This window comes from Leiobunum rupestre, chromosome 1 (genome assembly GCF_980474605.1).
Source record: "Leiobunum rupestre chromosome 1, qqLeiRupe1.1.hap1, whole genome shotgun sequence".
In the NCBI taxonomy this organism is placed as follows: Eukaryota; Metazoa; Arthropoda; class Arachnida; order Opiliones; family Sclerosomatidae; genus Leiobunum; species Leiobunum rupestre.
In genome coordinates, this window is record NC_143384.1 from 3835073 (window position 1) to 3857823 (window position 22751).

Here is a 22751-nt window from a genome sequence, read left to right on the forward strand (position 1 = left end):
TGAAAGCTATTCACAAGAGAAGCTGCGCTATAACGGCCTTCGTTACCGTTTTGCTGCCACTTGCTCCCGCGTCTTACGTAGCCTTTGACAGTACCTCGCTAGGGGGCGATTTTATTCCTGTGAAGGCTTCACTGTGTGAATCGCTCTCACGAGGAGTGTACCCGAGGTGTTAATAACCGATTGTGATGAAACCCGGGGGGTATGTATTCCTTGGGGTAACATAAATTTTCACCAAGGTAAAAGTTACGCTGGGCTTTCGTATTGCTATGGCAACCGAAAAATATTTTGGCAACTGAAAATGAAAAATCTACATTTAAAAATGCATGGGATTTTTTCGGTTTCACTGGGAAATTGTTTCAGAAATAAAACAAAAAATAAAATTTTCAAATCTCAACTAAAATGCTCAATTTGAACTATTTTGGGTGAAATTCATCAATATTTGCAAAATTTTACATAAATAAGGTGTTGTCAAATAATTTTTTTATTTGTAATCGACAAAAATTGGATAAATTGACCAAAATTGGGTAAAATGAGCTAAAATGTTTAAAATTGGATCAAATCGTGTTAAACCAGCTAATATCGTCTAAAATGGGGTAAAATGATCAAATTTTGGGGTAAATTATAAAATTGAGTAAAACATCCAAAAATTAATAAAATTGTGTTAAACCCACTTATATCGGCTAAAATTGGTAAAATGATAAAATAATCAAAATTCAATGAATGGTGGGATACGATAATTAAGCCATCTATAGATGAAGTCGACCTTCATGATAATTTTAGAATGAACAAGATGTCACGGACATTTAAGTACACCAAGAATGTATTGAAGTTACTAAGAATATTGGACTACAGGATTCTGATTCCCATCCTCGCAGCCTTTGTAGCTTAAATTCGTCTGCTTTCCCATTCAATACATTCTTGGTACACACAATCCCCCCGATGTATTAACTATATTTCAAATATTAAATTTATATTTGAACAACTTTTCGATAATCTTGTAAACCCAAGAGGAATTTTATCGAAAACGAATGTTTAGAGTTACCTAGTTTTGGAAATAAGCTAAGGAAACGTGAACACGTTAATTTCAATTAATTTCTAGACAAATCGAATTTTTCGAGTTACCTGGTTTCGGAAATAAGGAAGACCTATTGGTACGAGTTATTAGTAAGTTTTTTAATTTTTTTAATTTCTTAAAATTTGTTTAGGATTTAGCTTTATTATCCCTTTTAATTATGGACTAATCTACCTTTTCGCGTATTTTATCATCCTTCTCACAGTCCATAGGTGGTTTCTTCTTAACTTACCTTCTTCCTGTCGTACAACGTGCGTGAAGAGGGCGTTAAACGTGCGTAAAACGTTGAGTGTCACACTTATTGTTACTTCTGGACATACGCTGAAAGCTCGGCGCGAACGGCCTTGAAAAATGCGAGAGGGAAACTGGCGTTTAGATCTCTATACACTCTTTTTCGCGGTCTTTTCGACCCCTCTTTTTGGCCGCCCGCTAGTCGGCCATTACTTGGTACCACCGGTGGGCGGTTGTTCGTCTAGCTTTCGAACAGCGCGCCATCTACCGCTCTTCTCTGGAGTTTACATTGATAAATGGTAAATACATTTTATTATATTATTATTATTATATTATATTAGAAAACAATGTTAGCATACATACTTCTTTATTAAGTAAGATGGTTAAAAATTAAATGTAACTTCACTGAAACGTTTTTTAAAGAATTCGTTAAATAAATAATTTTTAACTTTTAAGCCTTTGCTGAAGTTATTTATAATGTGCAGATATTTTTGAAACCCAATTTCAAAGAATAATTATTAAATCTGTTGAGAAGATAAATGACATTTCAAGCAGACCTTCAGATACTAAAACATACGAAGTTATAAGTTTAAAAACATCCGCAGGATTTTTTGCTGAATAAAGTAATGTCAAATTAACCCGACGTCGGTAGGCAGCCATATTGTCCTAAATTTTCATTTCCGCTAAATATCGGAAGGTAGCGCTACGTTAGTTGCGCGTGACAGTTCTAGGGAAAATTATCTATACGAACTTTTGCTTGCCTTACTAGTCCTTCTGGGTGTTATTTGCCATGGTCCCAGGACAAGGTTCGTAAAAGAAAAGCACTATGGTCCCAGGATATGGAGAGTGGGGGTTAAGGGGGGTAAACTCAACATGAACGCGCCCAGCAAAATTCCCAAAAAAAGAGTGTATAGACACGCGGATTTACAATGTCGGAAGTTGCGGGGGTCCGTATACGCTGTCTAAAAAACCTCACTTAGAATTAAAATTAAGCAACGTAATTGCAAATCTAGGTTATATGGAAACCACAGCTATTCAAAAATATAACTCTCATGAAAATCGGACTTAAATTAAGAAACGTTATGTAGACTCTTAGGCGAAAATATAAAACCGCTAAAATTGGGGTCCCGTAAATTTACCTGAAAAATATCCTTAAATTTAAAATTTACTGATATAACTAAAGTTGTAGATCCGCTGAATCCTTACCTAAACAAAAATATATTTTTTAACGTTATTGGACTTAATTTTAAATAAAATATCAACCACACAAAGCGAAACCACCAATAATAGTAAATTGGGCATTTGCCCAACTTCTCGGGCTCCGATCCCAAAGTTACGAAAATCCCGTCGAGCCTATAATAGTGCCTATCGATTGAGATATCAATCGCCTTTGTACTACTAACGTACCGCGAGCAATCGTGTGTACGGCAGCGGGGGCGGCGGCGCCTACACAGTAGGTGATCGCAATACACACAAATCCCTAAGGATTGTGTGTAAAAAGGGCACATTCTATCAAATTGTAGAAATGGTGACTCCATTTTTAATGCCGAACCAAAATAGCATTAGAAAACCAGTTCCTTTTGATAAACAAGTTTGGCGAAACATGACCGGCTTGGATGGGTGTGCGTAAGGTGCCAGTGCTCAAAACCCCGCGGTTCCCGAAAAATTGGGGCCCCGCGAAATTGGAATTATAGTACGCGCGTTAAAACAATTCAAAAATTCATTGATTTCATATGTTAATAAATATTTAATCCAATATGATTTTGTAGTTTCTTTAACAAAAAGTAGTATTCATTAAAAATCGTCTAAAAAGAGGGGCCCCGATATTGGCTTACGCACCAGGCCCCGCGAAACACCAAGCCGCCCTGTGGCGGAATGCGCCGAATATCGCGTATTTGCAAATCAGTTTGGGGTACATAAATGCTCCGTACATTAATTCTTGTATCGGTTTTGTAACGTTATAGTTAAGAATAATGAAGGAAAAAATTGCGTTCCCTCAAGAAATCTCGCGCGGTTTTGAAAGTAACAAGATGTCACGGACATTTAAGTACACACAATCCCACTGATGTATTAACTTAATAAACCCAAGAGGAATGTTATCGGAAAAGAATTATTCGAGTTACCTGGTTTTGAAAATAAGGTGGCGAAACGCGAACAATTAATGTAAATTAATTTTTAAAAAAAACCAAGTTTTTCGAGTTACCTGGTTTTGGAAATAAGGTAGCGAACAAGTTTTTCGAGTTACCTGGTTTTGGAAATAAGGTGGCGAAACGCGAACACGTTCATTTAAATTAATTTTTATAAAAACCAAGTTTTTCGAGTTACCTGGTTTTGGAAATAAGGTAGCGAAACGCGAACGAGTTAGATGGCACCTATATCAATTGGCACGAAATTCAAATATGACAATAGTGCCTACGCGGGTGGTGGGGTACATTTAATTGAAAATCGACCAAAAACACTACAGTGGGCAAATGCCCCACTTCTCGGGCTCCGATCCCAAAAATTACGAAAATCCCGTCGAGGCTATAATAGTGCCTACCGATTGAGATATCAATCGCCTTTGTACCACTAACGTACCGCGAGCAATCGTGTGTACGGCAGCTGGTCAAAAAATATTTAGTGGCACACTTATGCTTAACTTCTGGGCATAACAAATATTTAGGGTCACACTTATTTTTTACGCGCCTGTTCATACGTTATTCTTATTGCAGGCAGGCTTTCAATGGAATGCGAATATAGCTTCAGCGCGTAAAGAATTCAGGTATGACGTGAAATGGCTAATTAACTCACTTAAAATTAACTTTTTCCAACGCGGCTGCAACCTAAGCTGGAATAGGCCTAGAAGTAACAAAACTGGTGATTTTTGATCAAATCTTACTTACCTACTTCCTGTCGTACGACGTGCGTAAAAAGGGCGTTAAACGTGCGTAAAACGTTGGTGGTCACACTTATTGTTACTTCTGGGAACACGTTGAAAGCTCGGCGCGAACGGCCTTGAAAAATGCGAGAGGGAAACTGGCGTTTAGAACTCTATAGACACGCGGATTTACCATGTCGAAAGTTGCGGGGGTCCGTATACGCTGTCCAAAAAACCTCACTTAGAATTAAAATTGAGCAACGTAATTGCAAATCTAGGTTTAAGGGAAACCACAGCTATTCAAAAATATAACTCTCACGAAAATCGGACTTAAATTAAAGAACGTTATGTAGACTTTTAGGCGAAAATATAAAACCGCGAAAATTGGGGTCCCGTAAATTAACCAGGAAACTATACTTAAATTTAATATTTACTGATATAACTGAAGTTGTATATCCGCTGAATCCTAACCTAACCAAAAATATTTTTTTAACGTTATCGGACTTAATTTTAAATAAAATATCAACCACACAAAGCGAAACCACAAAAAATAGTAAATTGGGCATTTGCCCAACTTCTCGGGCTCCGATCCCTAAATTACGAAAATCCCGTCGAGGCTATAATAGTGCCTATCGATTGGGATATCAATCGCCTTTGTACCACTAACGTACCGCGAGCAATCGTGTGTACGGCAGCGGCGGCGGCGGCGGCGGCGGCTACACAGTAGGTGATCGTAATACACACAAATCCCTAAGGATTATGTGTAATCACTCGTTCGCGGTTCGCCACCTTATTTCCAAAACCAGGTAACTCGAAAAACTTGGTTTTTATAAAAATTAATTTAAATGAACGTGTTCGCGTTTCGCCACCTTATTTCCAAAACCAGGTTACTCAAATAATTCTTTTCCGATAACATTCCTCTTGGGTTTATTAAGTTAATACATCAGTGGGATTGTGTGTACTTAAATGTCCGTGACATCTTGTTCCATTTATACCCTCTAGTACTTTTTTCTCCACAATTAAATTTCTAAGCCTAATGGTATCTTCGTCTGAGAACGACACTTTATTCGACTTCGCGAAGTTCACCTTGAATTTGTAAATAAACTAAGAACTTCTCTTGACCCTCATGTTAGTCGGAAAAAACCTACCAAAAAGAAAAATTACCCCCATGCTCATCCGAAATCAGTGTTGAAGCGTTTTCATTGTGTTGAAATGCGGATTTCCCGAGCAAACCAATGAGCAAACACGGGTGGAAAATTCGATCTAGGGAAAAAACAGCCGCGAGTGTTTCGCATTTGGCTAATCCGTTTCACGATTCTTCTTGAAGGGATGCACATTTCGGTTTCACCGTGAACATTCTCTTCCGCTCACAGTCCCAGATCTTTCAAATTTTGTTTCATACGTCACTTACGCGCTTTACTCTCGACTTAAAGTCATGGATGTATTTACGGGCCAAAAAAATGGAAGTCGGGTATATCAACATGAGGGGCATATTTATCTCAGAGATAATACTAAGAATGGAAACGAATATATGCGATGCTATTTTCGAACTGATTTTCAATGTACGCGTAGGAAAAGACCGCTTAGAGCTTACAAACAATAAAGGCCACACTCACCCGATCCCGGATAATAATATTAAAGAAATGAAATTCAAACAGGAATTGAGAACCAAAGTGGCATCGGAGATTAATAATTCGAATCGAAACGCGTGTTAAATTAATTTATTTAACAAATGATTTAGCTGGATCCAATGCACATGGTCGCCCTTAACGGACTGGCCCAGTATGTTCAAGATTAATGGATCGGGACGGTATCTGCCAACGTCCTTTCCGTGTGGGGCTGTTCGAAAAGAACGAATAACGATAACGAATCATTCAATGCGTCGCTAAAAAGGATTTCTACAAACAATAATACAATAAGCGAATGGCGATACATAGGTATAAAAAATAACAATTTACTAATACTAATAAAAATTAACAAATAATATATATATCTATCTTTATCTATCACGGGTCGAAATATACGATCAGGATATAACAGAATAGATTCTGTCAATCGTGTTTTTCCCCTCGCCTTAGTATATTTTTGTAAAGTTTAAAATTAATTGTAGTCGGCCGTAATTGTAGTGTTTCATTTTAATTGTAGTTATCAGAATTTAGTGTATATTGTTTATTTTATTTCCCCCCGCTGATCAGAACATCAGAACGAAAAAAAGTTGGGACTGATCCTATTGAGAAACGTAAGATAAACTTTTAATTAACCAATTAGTCAGAGTGTTTTAAGTTTTTGCGCGCGTTATAAGCCGGGAATTGTTAACGGTAAGGTGTTTTTGTTTTTTTCAATTACAATTTTCATTACCGTGGGTATTTGGATTGGCATTTTCTGGGGAGGAATGAGTAGAACCATTTGAGAGTATTCCGCGAACCGCCGATTTCCAATAACTTTAATAATAGTTTTTCATGATTCACGTAGTTTGGATCGGTTTGGATACCACTGATAAAACGGAAATACAATACAAAGTATAATCATATAAAAGTAAGTTTGATATTAAAATATAATAAGTATATAATAATATATAGCATAAATATTAAATTGTGACTATTTTCAATGTTTGTTATAACGTAGCCTACGTTAATCAAGGCCCGTGCGCCATGGAATTTTTGATTTGTTTTTAAGTTGCTGTATTCTTCCGCCGCGAGCGCTGCCCCTTGCACTTGTGTGACGTCATATATTTGAAAAACTACTTTTTCCCGCGGGGTTTGGAGGGAGGTCTGAGTTGGTTCATCTGCTATTTCGGTGTTCGGGTACGACCCTAAGTAACGAGTGCAGAATGGAATAACGTGGGTAATTTAATTATATGAATCTTTCAATTGTTTATATTCTACGGTATATAAAACCGTATTATTTAGGTTAATATTTATCAGAGAAGTACTTAAGGCCTGTAATATATAATCAAGCTCATGATGCATCAGACCGCCTTGAAATTAGGAAAACACTAAATTCAAAACCATTGTCAAGAAAAGTATTGAAAGTGTAAAAATGAACCACTACCAACATTACTTTAAAATAAACCATTTGAAAATAAAATTATTTGCCTTTTTATTCAATTAGCACTTCTAATACAAGTCTTAGACTCGTATTAATCTATTTATAGAGAGCTCTTCCCTTTTCCCTTTTATTTGCATAAAATGTTCAAAGACGTTTACGGTAGGCTACGCTTTTATCATGACCCCATTGGATTTTCCCGTCTAATGAAATTGAAATATAAGGATGACCCCTTGCACAGGTCCAGAGGAAAGAGCCATCTCGTGGCATAAAAGCGAAAAAACAAGACGTCACGTTTCTTAAAATCCTCCCCCTCCGAATAATCGCGCACGGGCTTTGATTAACGTAGGCTACGGTTTTAAACTGTACTTAGTCTGCGCAACTTATTTTTTACTAATTAAACGACTTTTATCTACTAATTAAATGAAACTACAAGCTTAACATTAAATCTAAAAATTAAGTTTATTATGTTCTTGAGCTATTCCAATCGGAAATCAAACTTGGCACAAATAGAAAAGTAATTCCTAAATTTGAACATTCGCTCGATTACTTTCAGGTTAAAGAGTGTTTTAGATTCCGGTTGAAGCCCAATTGTAATGTGATCTCACTTGGCCTTTTGGGGGCATTTTCTTGGTAATTGGGCGTTTAGTTTGCCATCGACATCCACCTCCAAACCTGGTTTTCTATTTTAAATCTGTCTCCATATTTTACGCGCGTGGGTCCCGTCTAGGAAGGTCCCTTGAACAAGGACTCGTGCTCCCTTCACGAGTCGTTTCCCTCGACCCCGAATTAGTTAACATATCTGTGGTTGACACCATTTTACCAAAAATATCTTTATACTCAGTTGTTACGGGTCGCAATAGTACAACAATTATCCACTTGAGGGATAACGATTTGGGTTCTTCGTTTTATTAAATAATTTCCCGTATGAAAGTTAGAAATTAGGTTGAGCTTGAAAAATATATTTGTCTGCTTTATCGATAAGCAGACCCCGGATTACAATTTCAGAGTCTTTGACATCAATGACATTGTTTAATTTCATTGGGTGTATTTCAAATAGTTGGATATCCCGAAAAAGGTCACCTTCCCGAAAACGTTGCGCGTTTATTCCCCAAAAAGTGTTCCAATGTTTGCTGTTCGCAAACATTTCTTTGTCCTTCATTACATCATCACTTATCTGTTCAATTTTGTATTTTAAACTTTTTATTATACCGAATCACTATTTAATTGTGATTCAATTGTGATTATATATATATATATGCATATAAGTTATTTCCTATATATATATACACTATTTATAATATGTATACATATGCGCATTAGTGATTTAAAAGAAATATAATAAGTAATAACCATTTGATAAAATGAAGGAAGATTTAGCGTTTTGAACTTCGAAGTCGAAATTGGAAAGATGGCTTTTATTTTATGTTATAGTTTTGAATATTCCGAGATCCGCGAAACTTGGACGCGAGAACTGCATTGTGGGATGTCGACGAAAGGGGAAAATGCCCCTTTGTTAGGTCCGAGGACGAGAGAGAGAGAGAGATTTTCTCTCCAGGGGTCCCCTTCCGTCCGTCCCGAGCTACGCTTCTAAACGCCCCATCCTCTTTCCAAACCTCCCGCCCTCCTCCTTTCGACGGAAAACCACGCTCGAGAAATAACCGAACCTGAGAATCTAAGAATGCGAAATTCTACTCAAAGATTTGCATTTTAGACCACAGAGTTGGTTTATATTTATCGAGATTTATTCGTAATTGTTGGGCTACAGACTTATGGTTGGAAATTTAAATTAATAAAATAAAATAAAACCTAATCAAGTTAAAATGGTAAGTATCGAACAAAGTGACGCGATGAGAAGGAAATTAAAATTTCATTATTTTAACCAAATGTAACCTACTTCTATTGAAATAATGCACTTTTGATACTAATTTATCTAATCTCATAAAAACCAATGGGTAATAACTAAAAACAATTGGGATCAAGGCAGAATACAGGATTTTCGGCGGCCAAGAACTTTTAAACGAAACGCTTTGGGACCCACGCTCTTCAGACATTTTCAATTCAGTATGACACAAAGAATACGCCCTATAATTTATGGCAAAATCTCCCGTAACACCCTGTATATCAGGTACCACCTAAACTTTCGGGCCAAATAGTTTATTATAGCGGTGTCAATTTAATTCAGGTCCTAATTTTGTATGATGCAAAACACCTCCTCACTCCCCACCTAAAATAATTCCCAGAATTATCTCCTTCTTTTTTCGGGGAAAATTGACCGCAGTGGAGTTATAATAAAAGTATTATTTTATTATTTAGGTTAATATATTTTTATAAATACAAATTCACGAATTTAGTAAATGTTTTTTCTACATTTTGTAAATTTAAATAAAATTGTAGATGGCGTAGTACGATTGGAACAGCCGTTAAAGGTGCAACGGTCAGCGGCATCTGCTGATTTTTTTCGGTACTAATAGTTCAAAATGCATTCCCTTACTTAAAACAATTAGGTGAACGCGTTTGTTGGACTGATTGACCTATAAAGTGGCTTTTCTAAAAATCGTGTGAACTGATTTAAAAAAACAACATTCAGACCGTTTTTAATTGCTAGTTTTGAATGAGGTATTCGGGGTTTAGCAAATAATTCTCATTGTTTAAATAAAATATCATATTTTGCGGCTTCAAAAATTGGGAAGAGAGTTCTGGTAAGCTGCCCATTTTATTGGAGGATGCGTGTCAAAAAGCATTACTGCTTATGTATCGCAACATCAAATCCCCTTCACTCATAAAACAACTACAAAAATATGCAGCCATTTATTTTGTACCGAGTCATTATATTTTGTCATTAAATTTGAGTGGAGACGGGGACTCAAAACGAGTGAGCCGCCTAGTATTTATTCCGAGCCCTAGCCAGACACGAGTCCTACACGAATTTTTTAGGTAACAAGAGCCCGAAACGAACAATAATTTGTTAGCTTAAGAAAATTGAGCTCGAGACGAGACGAGCAAAATAATGAAAAACAAATGAGACCGAGGTGAGTCCACATGAGAAACAAATGAGACCGAGGTGAGTTCACATTAAAAACAGATGAGACCGAGGTGAGTTCACATGAAAAACAGATGAGACAGAGGTGAGTCCACATAAAAAACAAATGAGACCGAGTTGAGTCCACATGAAAAATAAATGAGACCGAGGTGAGTCCACATGAGAAACAAATGAGACCGAGGTGAGTCCACATGAGAAACAAATGAGACCGAGGTGAGTCCACATGAAAAACAAATGAGACCGAGGGGAGTCCACATGAAAAATAAAGCTTAACACGAGTCTGAGATGAGCCTGTACAAAATTTTCCAGAGACGAGCACTTGAACCTTTGGGTATATATTTTGAGATGAGCCCGAGTATATATATATATATATATATTTATATATACAGGGTGTTAACTAAAAAACGATACAGAGCCAATTACTTAAAATGTGTTTTATGTAAGAATTTGAAATTTGCAGGTTACATAGATTGCGCAGGGGGACAAATGTCAATGAAAATGTCAATGACCTTGAACCAGGTCTTCAAGGTCATTCAAATTTAATCTCGAGAACCATTAGGATTAGAAGAATGGTTCCAGTATAGCCGGAAAATAATAATTTTATTCGATTTCTCGACATAGGTCTTGTTAAACATGTTTGTGAAACATTGATTTTTACACAGGGACAAAAAAGACTTTTTCCGTCATCAGGTGTGAGTGAACTAAGTTAAATTTTCTCGTAACTTCCCGAATCTTCGCATCCCATGAAATTTTAAACAGCGCCAATCTCAGAGGTTGCTTACCCCATCTAGTGGCAGAAAATAAAAGCACAAAAACCAACAGAATCGTATACAAAACGCTCCCCCTATAAGAAGTCTCAATGATACATAAATTATTAAATTAATTCAATGTGCATCGACCGAACTATAAAGTATAAAGCTATAAGGCTAAGCATGAAAACACTTTTGAATTTAATGGCGACGCATAAAGATTTGAAGTGAAGTCACATCAAATTTACAAGAGATAAATCCGTTCTTGATCTCCCTGCTTAAGTTTTAGGGGCTTTTGCCAAAAATTACTTTCAATGTATTGAACAAAGATAATAACATTAGAAGTTTTAATTTAGAAAAATATAATTAAAACAAACGCGTTTCATCAATCGCTGAGAAAAATAATTTATCTCCAACTAGAAATTAATTAGGAAATTAGAGAGTAAATGGACAGAGTAAAAAAGTGTACAAAAATGCAAGGATTAGAAATCAAATAGTGAGTCACTTTTAAAACATGTTGAAGATTTCACTGATACTCTATCAAGTATCTTCAGGAAATTCAAGCCGCTAAGAACAGATACAGACGATATCGATTTTGTTTAAAATTCGAGTTATTTCCCGATAAACGGATTTTAAATTAGTTTTCAAAGGTGGAATTTCAGTTTGGAATTTCTGCCTGTTAACCGCGATTGCCGCTTGTTTTCGCTTACTTTCATCCAATGTTTGCGCCAATTGTTGCAGAGCAACTTCGTAAGCGAGCTTGGATTCTAAATCTTTGGACTTCAGTTGATTCAAAAATCGAGTCTTCTCCATTGTCCGATTCAAATAGGTCAGAGTGTCGGTTTCTAGCGCCAAATCGGTCTCTATTATTTCCAAATTGACCTCTTGGTCGATGAATTCCAAAACTAGGGCAGTCAGTGTAGCCAGTTTGGTTTTCAGCTCTTCGATGTCGGTGGTGTTCAAGATTCGTGAACATAGTTCCTGATTAATCGACCCCATTGTGGACAACGGGTACTCTACAGTTACGTCACTGTCCGAATCGTCATGGGAATTGTCGTGTTTATTTACTTCTAAACGTCCTTCATTGGTTGCACCCTTTGCAACTGGTGTTGGATTGGCTGCTTGTGGTGGAATCAACAGAGCTTTTATATTATCAATGAGCTTTATTTCCTTTTGAACATCGAAGCATTTTCTGTTCAGAATGTCCATCGGTTTATTGCCTTCGTCATTAAGCGCATCCGTGTTAGCTCCATTCTTTAGTAGAATCTCTACAATCTGTTGTTGACCACCTTCGCAGGCCAAATGCAACGGTGTCGCTAGTTTTTTTGTAGTCAGTTTGATATTGGCGCTGTGTTGAATGCACTGATTTACTATGTCTCCATTACCATTTATGATGGCGTAGTGCAAAGGCGTAAGCCCTTCACTGTTTACTAAGTTTGGGTTCAACCCATTTTGGAGTAGAAGAAGCACCAACTCTTTGTGGTCCTTTCGTGCCGCCCCGTGGAGCAGGGTGTCACCATTGACCTTAACGTTTGCGTTGAATCCTTTTTTCAACAGCAGTGTGACAATGTCCGTGTGACCTTTCTTCGTAGCGAGATACAGCGAATTCCTTTCGTCATTGTCTTCATAGTGGACCTTCGCGCCTTTCTCCAGTAATAGCTTTACAATTTGCGTATGTCCTTTCTTCGTAGCTGCGGTCATCGGACAGTAGAAACCATCCCGACTTGTTTCGTGAAGCGCCTTTTGCTCCAAAAGCGCCACGCATTCGTCGTAGTTCCCTTGAAGCGCTGCGTGGTAGAGTCGAAGCCAAAGCGGGAATTCCTTTTCGATCACGTCCAGTATTTCAGGGCAATCCAATTCCTTAGCCAGGTCCCCAGGTCTTTTATTTTGGTTGTCCTTAACTTCGAGACTAGCTCCGTTGTGAAGAAGTAGACGGATCACATTTATGTGTTTATAACAGATCGCTCGCATTAAAGGAGACCAACCTTGGTTGTCCGGCGTATTTACTTTGGCTCCGTTTTGCAGGAGGGCCTTGCAAACGTCGTAATGACCTTTTTGAGCCACCCAAAGCAAGGGACTCATTCCATATCCATCTTTCATATTGACGTCGGCTCCATTTCGAATGAACTGCAGCACCTCATCCAGTTCTTCTTTATCTTTCCTAGTGGCCTCTGTCAAGCTCATCACAAGTTGATTCCTAGAGAAAACAAATAGAAAAATTGATTAATGCCGCGTTATTATCTGAAATTAGTTAAGTCAGTCACCGTTTCCTTTCGGGTTTTATAACATATCTCAGTTTGAAATTGGTAAATAAAAGTAACCAAACCGTGCTTTAAATGGGGCTACAAATCGTCATGTCAAGTGGAAATTCATTTTTTTTTCAATAACCAGTTTAAGATTTAAAGTTCGAAAATGGATTAAGAGCTAAGAAAAGCGATTTTCAAAGTGCCAAATACGTTTCGCGATGGTGATGCCATAATAGACACGACTGTTATGGATATCATTTCAATTATTGTTTTATGTCACCAAGGCCATTTTAATTAATATTCGGAGTCCAAATCTTCGTCATTAAATTTATATATTTCGTTGTTACTTTAAATATGATACAGAATTGGATTAAGAATCGAAATTAAGCCGCTAGGGGGCTATAAGAAATAATAAAATTATAATTTATGAATTGATCTATTTCTGAAATCATGCTGTTACTGTTAAATTAAAAAAAACTTTTTCACTTTCTTTAACTGCTAAATTTTTAAATTTAATATTTATTAATAAAATTTAGTTTGGATGTAAACATTTGTTACATACATCATGTACTTTGGACTAGGAAACATGTAAAGCAAATTACCCAAGATATATAAAACGCGGCTTTAGGCAATATCTCACAGAGGAGCCAGAACAGCGGGCACGTGGCGAAAGCGGTTATCATAACCCGTCTTCTTTAAAGAAGCACTGAGGATTAACTCGGACAATCACTTAACGCCTTCCTTGTCTAATAGTTTTCTTTTCTCGGCACCGTGGCCTCAGTAAAACGTTGCGACTCATTTTTGTTCGCCAGTATTTATGTAATTTAGCCGCTTGAAGGTTGGCGACATAATTTTTAGCTTTAAATATATTTTAGGCATTAACATTAAAATTGCTTTTGGGAAAATGTTTTCCGAGCCCAAATAAAACCGGGGGAACAGTATGGAGAAATATTGTTTGCTAAGCGTTTTCTTTTCTGGGTTGGTTAATTTAGGTTTAGCCATAACATGTTACCCTTCAACCCGCCTTTGACAGGACAAATTCTAGGGGTCCGACATTCATGCAAATCCCGTACATTCTAGAGAAAAGGATTTTTTGAAATCTTAAAATCAGCCTAAGAAAAAGTAAATCAACACGAAAATCGCGCTCTGAAATCTCAAAATTATTTCCTTATTTCCGAAATCAGGAAACAGCCTTTTTTGAGGTAACCGTCGAATTCGGTCCGGCAAAGGTTTTTCTGAATGATTCTGGTATTTCCGAGGGCGCTGATTACGAATCTGCCGGGTGCCCGAGCGAGAAAGTTGGGCATTTTAAGTTACGACGTCATCAAGATGGCCGCCGGTAACACAACACTAAACGGGGCGTATCTCCAGAACGCCTTGTTCGAATAATACTTTTAAGGTGTCATTTGATATATTAGACTTTTTCATATCATAGTTGTAATTGTAATAAATCGTCAATATCTATCACCTGGGGGCAGTGTGATATTTGTATAGGCCCTTAATGTTGATTATATTAAATAAATATAATATAAGATATTAAAAATAAATATAATATAAGATATTAAAAATAAATATAATATAAGATATTAAAAATAAATATAATATAAGATATTAAAAATAAATATAATATAAGATATTAAAAATAAATATAATATAAGATAATAAAAATAAATATAATATAAGATATTAAAAATAAATATAATATAAGATATTAAAAATAAATATAATATAAGATATTAAAAATAAATATAATATAAGATATTAAAAATAAATATAATATAAGATATTAAAAATAAATATAATATAAGATATTAAAAATAAATATAATATAAGATATTAAAAATAAATATAATATAAGATATTAAAAATAAATATAATATAAGATATTAAAAATAAATATAATATAAGATATTAAAAATAAATATAATATAAGATATTAAAAATAAATATAATATAAGATATTAAAAATAAATATAATATAAGATATTAAAAATAAATATAATATAAGATATTAAAAATAAATATAATATAAGATATTAAAAATAAATATAATATAAGATATTAAAAATAAATATAATATAAGATATTAAAAATAAATATAATATAAGATATTAAAAATAAATATAATATAAGATATTAAAAATAAATATAATATAAGATATTAAAAATAAATATAATATAAGATATTAAAAATAAATATAATATAAGATATTAAAAATAAATATAATATAAGATATTAAAAATAAATATAATATAAGATATTAAAAATAAATATAATATAAGATATTAAAAATAAATATAATATAAGATATTAAAAATAAATATAATATAAGATATTAAAAATAAATATAATATAAGATATTAAAAATAAATATAATATAAGATATTAAAAATAAATATAATATAAGATATTAAAAATAAATATAATATAAGATATTAAAAATAAATATAATATAAGATATTAAAAATAAATATATTTAAATTATTAAAAATAAATATATTTCAATTATTAAAAATAAATATATTTCAATTATTAAAAATAAATATATTTCAATTATTAAAAATAAATATATTTCAATTATTAAAAATAAATATACTGTGAAATATTAAAAATAAATATACTGTGAAATAATTCGCTATTCGAAATACTATTCGCTTTTCTAAATACTATTCGATTTTCTAAATACTATGCGCTTTTCTAAATAATATTCGATATTATAAACTATAAATAGCTATTAAACCATTATACTATAAAATATTAAAAAAATACTTCAAAACATTTAAAATAAATATACTTTAAAATAATTAACTAAATATACTATAAAATATTAAAAAAATACTTCAAAACATTTAAAATAAATATACTTTAAAATAATTAACTAAATATACTATAAAATAATTAACTAAATATACTATAAAATAATTAAAATGTACTATTTAATAATTAAAATGTACTATTTAATAATTAAAATAATTAGAATATACTTTTAAATAATTAAAATAATTAGAATGTACTATTAAATAATAAACATAATTAGAATGTACTATTAAATAATTAAAATAATTATACTACAAAATATTTAAAATAAAAGTACTATAAAATATTAAAAATAAATGTACCATAAAATATTAAACATAAATGTACTATAAAATATTAAACATAAAAATACTATAAAATATTAAAAATACATATAATATGAAATATTAAAAATAAATATACTGTGAAATATTAAAAATAAATATACTGTGAGATATTAAAAATAAATATACTGTGAAATATTAAAAATAAATATACTGTGAGATATTAAAAATAAATATACTGTGAAATATTAAAAATAAATATACTGTGAGATATTAAAAATAAATATACTGTGAAATATTAAAAATAAATATACTGTAAAATAATTCACTATTCGAAATATTATTTGCTATTCGAAACAATATTCGCTATTCGAAATATTATTCGCTATTCTAAATACTATTCGCTACTCTAAATAATATTCGATTTACAAAATACTATTCGCTATTCGAAATACTATTCCTTATTCGAAATGCTATTCGTTGTTCAAAATAATGTTCCTTTTTCGAAATACTATTCGCTAATCGAAATACTATTAGGTATTCGATCGGTCAAATGTAACTATTTTGGACCCTGAAATAATCGATGTGTCGACGTTTTACGTATTCAAATTACTATTCGCAATTCGATATACTATTCGCTATTCGAAATACTATTCGCCATTCGATATACTATTCGCTATTCGAGATACTATTCGCCATTCGATATACTATTCGCTATTCGAAATACTATTCGCCATTCGATATACTATTCGCCATTCGATATACTATTCGCCATTCGATATACTATTCGCCATTCGATATACTATTCGCTATTCGAAATACTATTCGTTATTCAAATTTTCGAATTACTATTCGCTATTCGAATTTTCGAAATACTATTCACTGTTCGAAATACTTTCCGCTATTAAATACTATTTGCTATTCGAAATACTATTCGCTATTCGAAATACTATTTGGTATTCGATATACTATTCGCCATTCGATATACTATTCGCTATTCGAAATACTATTCGCCATTCGATATACTATTCGCCATTCGATATACTATTCGCCATTCGATATACTATTCGCCATTCGATATACTATTCGCTATTCGAAATACTATTCGTTATTCAAATTTTCGAATTACTATTCGCTATTCGAATTTTCGAAATACTATTCACTGTTCGAAATACTTTCCGCTATTAAATACTATTTGCTATTCGAAATACTATTCGCTATTCGAAATACTATTTGGTATTCGATATACTATTCGCCATTCGATATACTATTCGCTATTCGAAATACTATTCGCCATTCGATATACTATTCGCTATTCGAAATACTATTCGCCATTCGATATACTATTCGCTATTCGAAATACTATTCGCCATTCGATATACTATTCGCCATTCGATATACTATTCGCTATTCGAAATACTATTCGTTATTCAAATTTTCGAATTACTATTCGCTATTCGAATTTTCGAAATACTATTCACTGTTCGAAATACTTTCCGCTATTAGAAATACTATTCGCTATTCGAAATACTATTCGCTATTCGAAATATTTTTCGCTATTCGAAATACTATTCGCTATACGAAATACTATTCGCTATTCGAAATACTATTCGCTATTCGAAATACTTTTCGCTATTCGAAATACCATTCGCTATTCAAAATAATATTCCTTATTCGAAATACAATACTATTTGGTATTCGATCGGTCAAATGTAACTATTTTGTCACCTGAAATAATCGATGTTTCGACGTTTTACGTATTCGATTTGATTTTTAATATGGCTAGAAAAATTTATACATGATTCGGTCCCCAAAAAATGGTATTTTTACACCTCTATTAAATTACTTAAAATAACTAGAGGTGTGCCAATACAATTTTTTTATTAAAATAAATAACTATAAAATCAAAAACCGTAACGTCAATAACTATTAAACAAATACTATAAAACAAATATACTATGAAATTATTAAAATTAATAAAATATGTACTATAAAAGTGGTGAATTTGAGTAGGATCCGGAAATGCACTCGAGGCACATGCCTCAAAGTTCACCTTGGGGTGTCGGAGTGGTAAGCACTTTCGCCTCGCCGCAAGAGGACCCGGGTTCGATCCCAGCTTGTGGTACTGGGTAAAACTTGGAGCAACTACATCCGCGTTAAGTTGGCAAGCTCTCTGCACACTGGTTTAAGGGGTTTTCCTGGAGCTCTTCGGTTTCTCCTTCGAGGTTAATGGTAATAGTAAGTGAACGGAGCTGTTGGCTCGCGTGGCAGAAAGGGCTTGCCACTTCCCCTACGCTTCGTGACCCGGCCAAGTGAATTAATGGCTCTAAAAGTCGCTTGATGCCTTGGGTATTAGCCTTAACTAGCTGACCTCTACGGTTATCCATTTCACAAAAGTGTAAACTGCCTACAGCGCTCGATTCTGATCTGTCATTTACTTGAAAATTTTCCCAAGCGATATTTTCCCGTGAGATGGTTCTCAACGCCTCATCAGAAGGAAACTCGTGGACAGAAACAGTGCCGGACCGATGCAAGTTTTAGGATGGAGCGAGATCCGATTATGGCGGCCGATCTGTTTGCCCTATGGCAGGGCCGGCCCTGGAAAGAAACTCCAGCTGTTTGCCTTTACAGAAGGGCGATAGGGAACGCAACACCAAAGACTATATAACGCTTCGCTTACTAGACAGGCGCGTTCCTAGGAAAAACCTGTTAACACCTCAGTAGCACTGTAAAAGCTGGGTTAATATTTGGACGCGCGGTTAAAGGCGCCACTAGTGGCACAGCTCAAGCTAATGGAAATTTTGGGCCATCTTCGAGATGGAGCCACAATCGGTATGCAAATTGAGTCATAGAACACACCTGTCTAGTAAGCGAAGCGTTATATAGTCTTTGCACAACACGAAGGCACTTTTGAAAGACAACCAATCTTAAATCCGACAAGCCTTAACTATTGTCTATTCACATAAACTATTTTATAATTTTTTTTTTAAATAGAGCTTATACCCAAGGCACCACCTTCGACCACATAAGCAATGTTGCTTGTGGGTGATCAAGTAACAGGTATAAGCATAAATTAATATTTAAATAACTTTCAGTAAATTGAACTCATTATGGTCAAGTTTCGCGCCATAGAAAACCATGTTTTATATATCGTAAAAGTAGCCGACTTTAAGGTCCGGAGGTGGCGCTCCCCGTCGGCCGACGAAGACAATAAAAAACACACTTTCGATTCGCGCCAAAACATGGATTTGAAATTATTTGGGCAGGCCGCCTGGTGCTAGCGAAGTGAGCGCGGCCAGTGGACCACGACTAAGCCTTGGTTAAAAACGTGTTTTAGTCTGGGCATGCAGGTAGAAAGTACTTTCTACATATAACAGTTTTTAGCCTCGTGAACTAAGGCTGAACATTTCATTGGAAATCACCGTAGTGTATCAGATAAAGATTGTTGTTTATCATAAAATACTATCTAGTAAATATCTAAGCATTAACAATACTTTCACAGAGTTGATATGATTTTTTTAATAATAATTCATTTAATTAGTAACGAAAATAAAAATTTTGTTAAGTTTTAGCGAAATTGGTGGTGGGTACGTAGAAATTAAATATTCCAGCCGCGAAATCTCGGAATAAATAAAAATTGAATTTGCCAAGCGATCTAAATTGTCAGGATGTAATTCAAAAACCACGCCGCAGTTAAGCGCCTAATCTCAAATGTCGAACTACAACGAACACGACAAGACTAACTCCGCCAGCTTTATTTTACCAAGAATAAAACTATAACCCCCCTTAGAAAGCCGTTAAATAAAAAGCAGAAAATACTCACGAAACAAATAGGAGACTCGTTAACACTAAATCTTGGTTAAGATAACAGCAGTCGGAGACAATTGAAATCAGCACAACTCTTTAGCTTAGTTTGGAAGAAGCGTCGTCAAAATGGGAACCTTCGCAATGAAACTAGTAAGCAACAGCCCGGGCTGGTCACTGCAATGAAATCCCTTTTCCGAGAGAGAACGACAGAAAATTGTTTTGGTTTCTTGCCCCCTTAGCCCCTCCCTAGCTGAGGCAGGGGGGGATGAAATATTGAGAGAGAGAGATCTGGAGGATCTGTGAGGCGAGGATTCTCCATGGGCCGGAGTCTAAGAAAGTGACCCAGGGTGGAGGGGTTTTGTAAGGTACGCTTTTTGACGGCTACATCTGGCGTCATAAAGTGGTTTTGTTCCCTTCGTTATTTGGGGGAAGGGGAGGGGGCGTGGTCCTCTACGTTTCCTCACAGGGCTGTTCAAGGTCCGTCGAGAAAAATACACTATTGAGGACTTTCGTCAGGGCTGCCAGTTAGGAAATTTGGCCGCCCGATGGGCTCCTTTTGAAAATTACAATTATATCGTTGTCAATAGGGCGTATTTTGAGTCTAAAAATGTTTTATTCTTGATTTCTTGCCAAGATATTTGGCGAGTGTTATCTGACACTAGATATGAAGCTACAAATTTAGATTTCCGAAGTGCTAACTTTTAAGACGGTAAAGCTTATTTACGCCATCGTTTTATTGTGAGCTTCCTTGTAAAAACAAAGATTCTGACGTCTTCCTCTTTTTTGCGTTCTTTATAGTGTAGGTCAGCAGCGTTTATTCCCATTCGACCGAAATCCGATTCGACCGAAAGAATTTTAAAATGTAGCCCAATTGGCGGGGTGATTTTTTATTTTATTTATAAGGTATGTACTATCGAAGATCCATGTTTAGGTTAGGTTAGGTTAGGTTAGGTTAGGTTAGAGTTGGTTAAGTTTACTATTTCAGTTTTGGTTCAGTTACTTTTCTTGACTAGGTGAAGATAAAAATTAATACCCTCCTTTATTAGCTATCCGCTCCATTGCAAACGACTTCAGTAACTAAATTGAAAACATAGCAAAAGCCAATTTATGTAGCAGCGTTCGGTCGAATGGGACACATAAAAACCGCACGTTTCGGCGGAATTCGGTCGAATGGGACACCTCAAAAACCGCCTTCGGTCGAATGGGATTTCGGTCGAATGGGACTAAAGCGGTCAGCAGCGTTGCTAGAAAAGCGAGCGGACTAAAAGTGCTCATGGATATCACCGAACCCGTGAAGGCGAGAAATGAAACAGACGTTTCAGCAGAGAGGAGATGAAGCATCGTGGTCGTCACACGATTCTGGGCGCCGCATCCATGTCGGCGCGAATCAAATGGTTTTAATAACTTGAAACTTAATGCCGGGACATAGCCAAGTTTTTTCGACGCGGAACTGAAATTATGGCTGGTCCGCCTTGTTCAACCTAAGCTTCGGCTTCCTCCTTTGCCTGCGGCATTCTGGATAGCTGACACCCGGGTTGTAGATTACCAATCAAAACAAGCCCCTATTTTAATATTTCGTCTATACTGGTCCATTAATATGAATTTAAGGGCCGGGCTGTGGCTGTAGGTAGCGAAAAGGCTATCGTCCTTTTGGCGCCTTAAGTAGTGCCCATTTGGCCCAGGGAGGCCACTCCCGTCGTGCTACCACGCAATTAATTAAACTGCCGTCAACTATTTATGATTAGTGCGGTCTTTACCTAACTAATCCCAACAACAAGAAATAACAACTGTTTTTGGGAAGAACTTAATCGCAGCGTCGACGCAAACTATTTTGTAAACCTCCAACGCCCTTCAGAATCCAAGAATAATACTTCATCACCAGAATCATAAAATATATTGAACAAGAGAAGACTCGCCTCGAAATCGTGTACGGAAAACTTGTAGGAGTAAAGACCGAGCCTTATCCCGTACAAACTGCACTCTTACAAGTTTGCCCCACACGTCTTCGGGGTGCCTTTTCCTCTCTATTACTTAATATCGAATTTTATGATTGACACATCAGGACTTGGTACCGAGGGGCTATCCACTCTTAGAAAGTCTGTACACCGGATTACGCTTAGATTAGCACTTCCAAAGGCAGGGACTTCAAAGATTACGCGTAATCCCATTATTAGAGTCAAAGGTACGGCTCTGTACACCGATTACGGGGAGTGAGCAGCCCCTCGCTTGGTACATTATTTTCGCAAAATCTCCGAATGTTTCATCGGATGTAAGCAAAATCCACGTTCCTTTTTTAATGTCATTAATGATAAATAGTGGTTTCAAAATTTTAAAATTCAATTTTTAAGGTGCGCGCATTTTACAACGTGTACACCTCGGCAAACATTCAGCCGACGGTTTGAACTCGGAAGGAGGACATGGAATTTCCGTCCGCGTCAAAGGTTCCCTGTAGAGACCTCGGAACTAACTGATAACTCGCTGGTTCAGATAAAACACTTCAAACGCATTCTCCGAAATGCTTTGGATAGACTGTTTTTGTTGCGATAAAATGTCGCAGCGAAATAAAACTGTTGTTGGCATCGCTGTAGAGGTACGTGCAATCTTTGGTGACCACGTGAAA

At 35.3% G+C, this 22751-nt stretch overlaps 1 protein-coding gene across 1 annotated transcript in view; it reads right to left on the reverse strand.

The window, feature by feature from the left end:
- LOC149960424 (uncharacterized) overlaps positions 1–20264 on the reverse strand; it is a 38589-nt gene extending 18325 nt beyond the window's left edge. The window contains exon 1 of the mRNA XM_090175891.1: positions 20148–20264. The gene's annotated coding sequence lies outside the window, so the exon portion shown is untranslated. The remainder of the gene's footprint in view (positions 1–20147) is intronic.
- Between the last annotated feature and the right edge of the window lie 2487 nt (positions 20265–22751).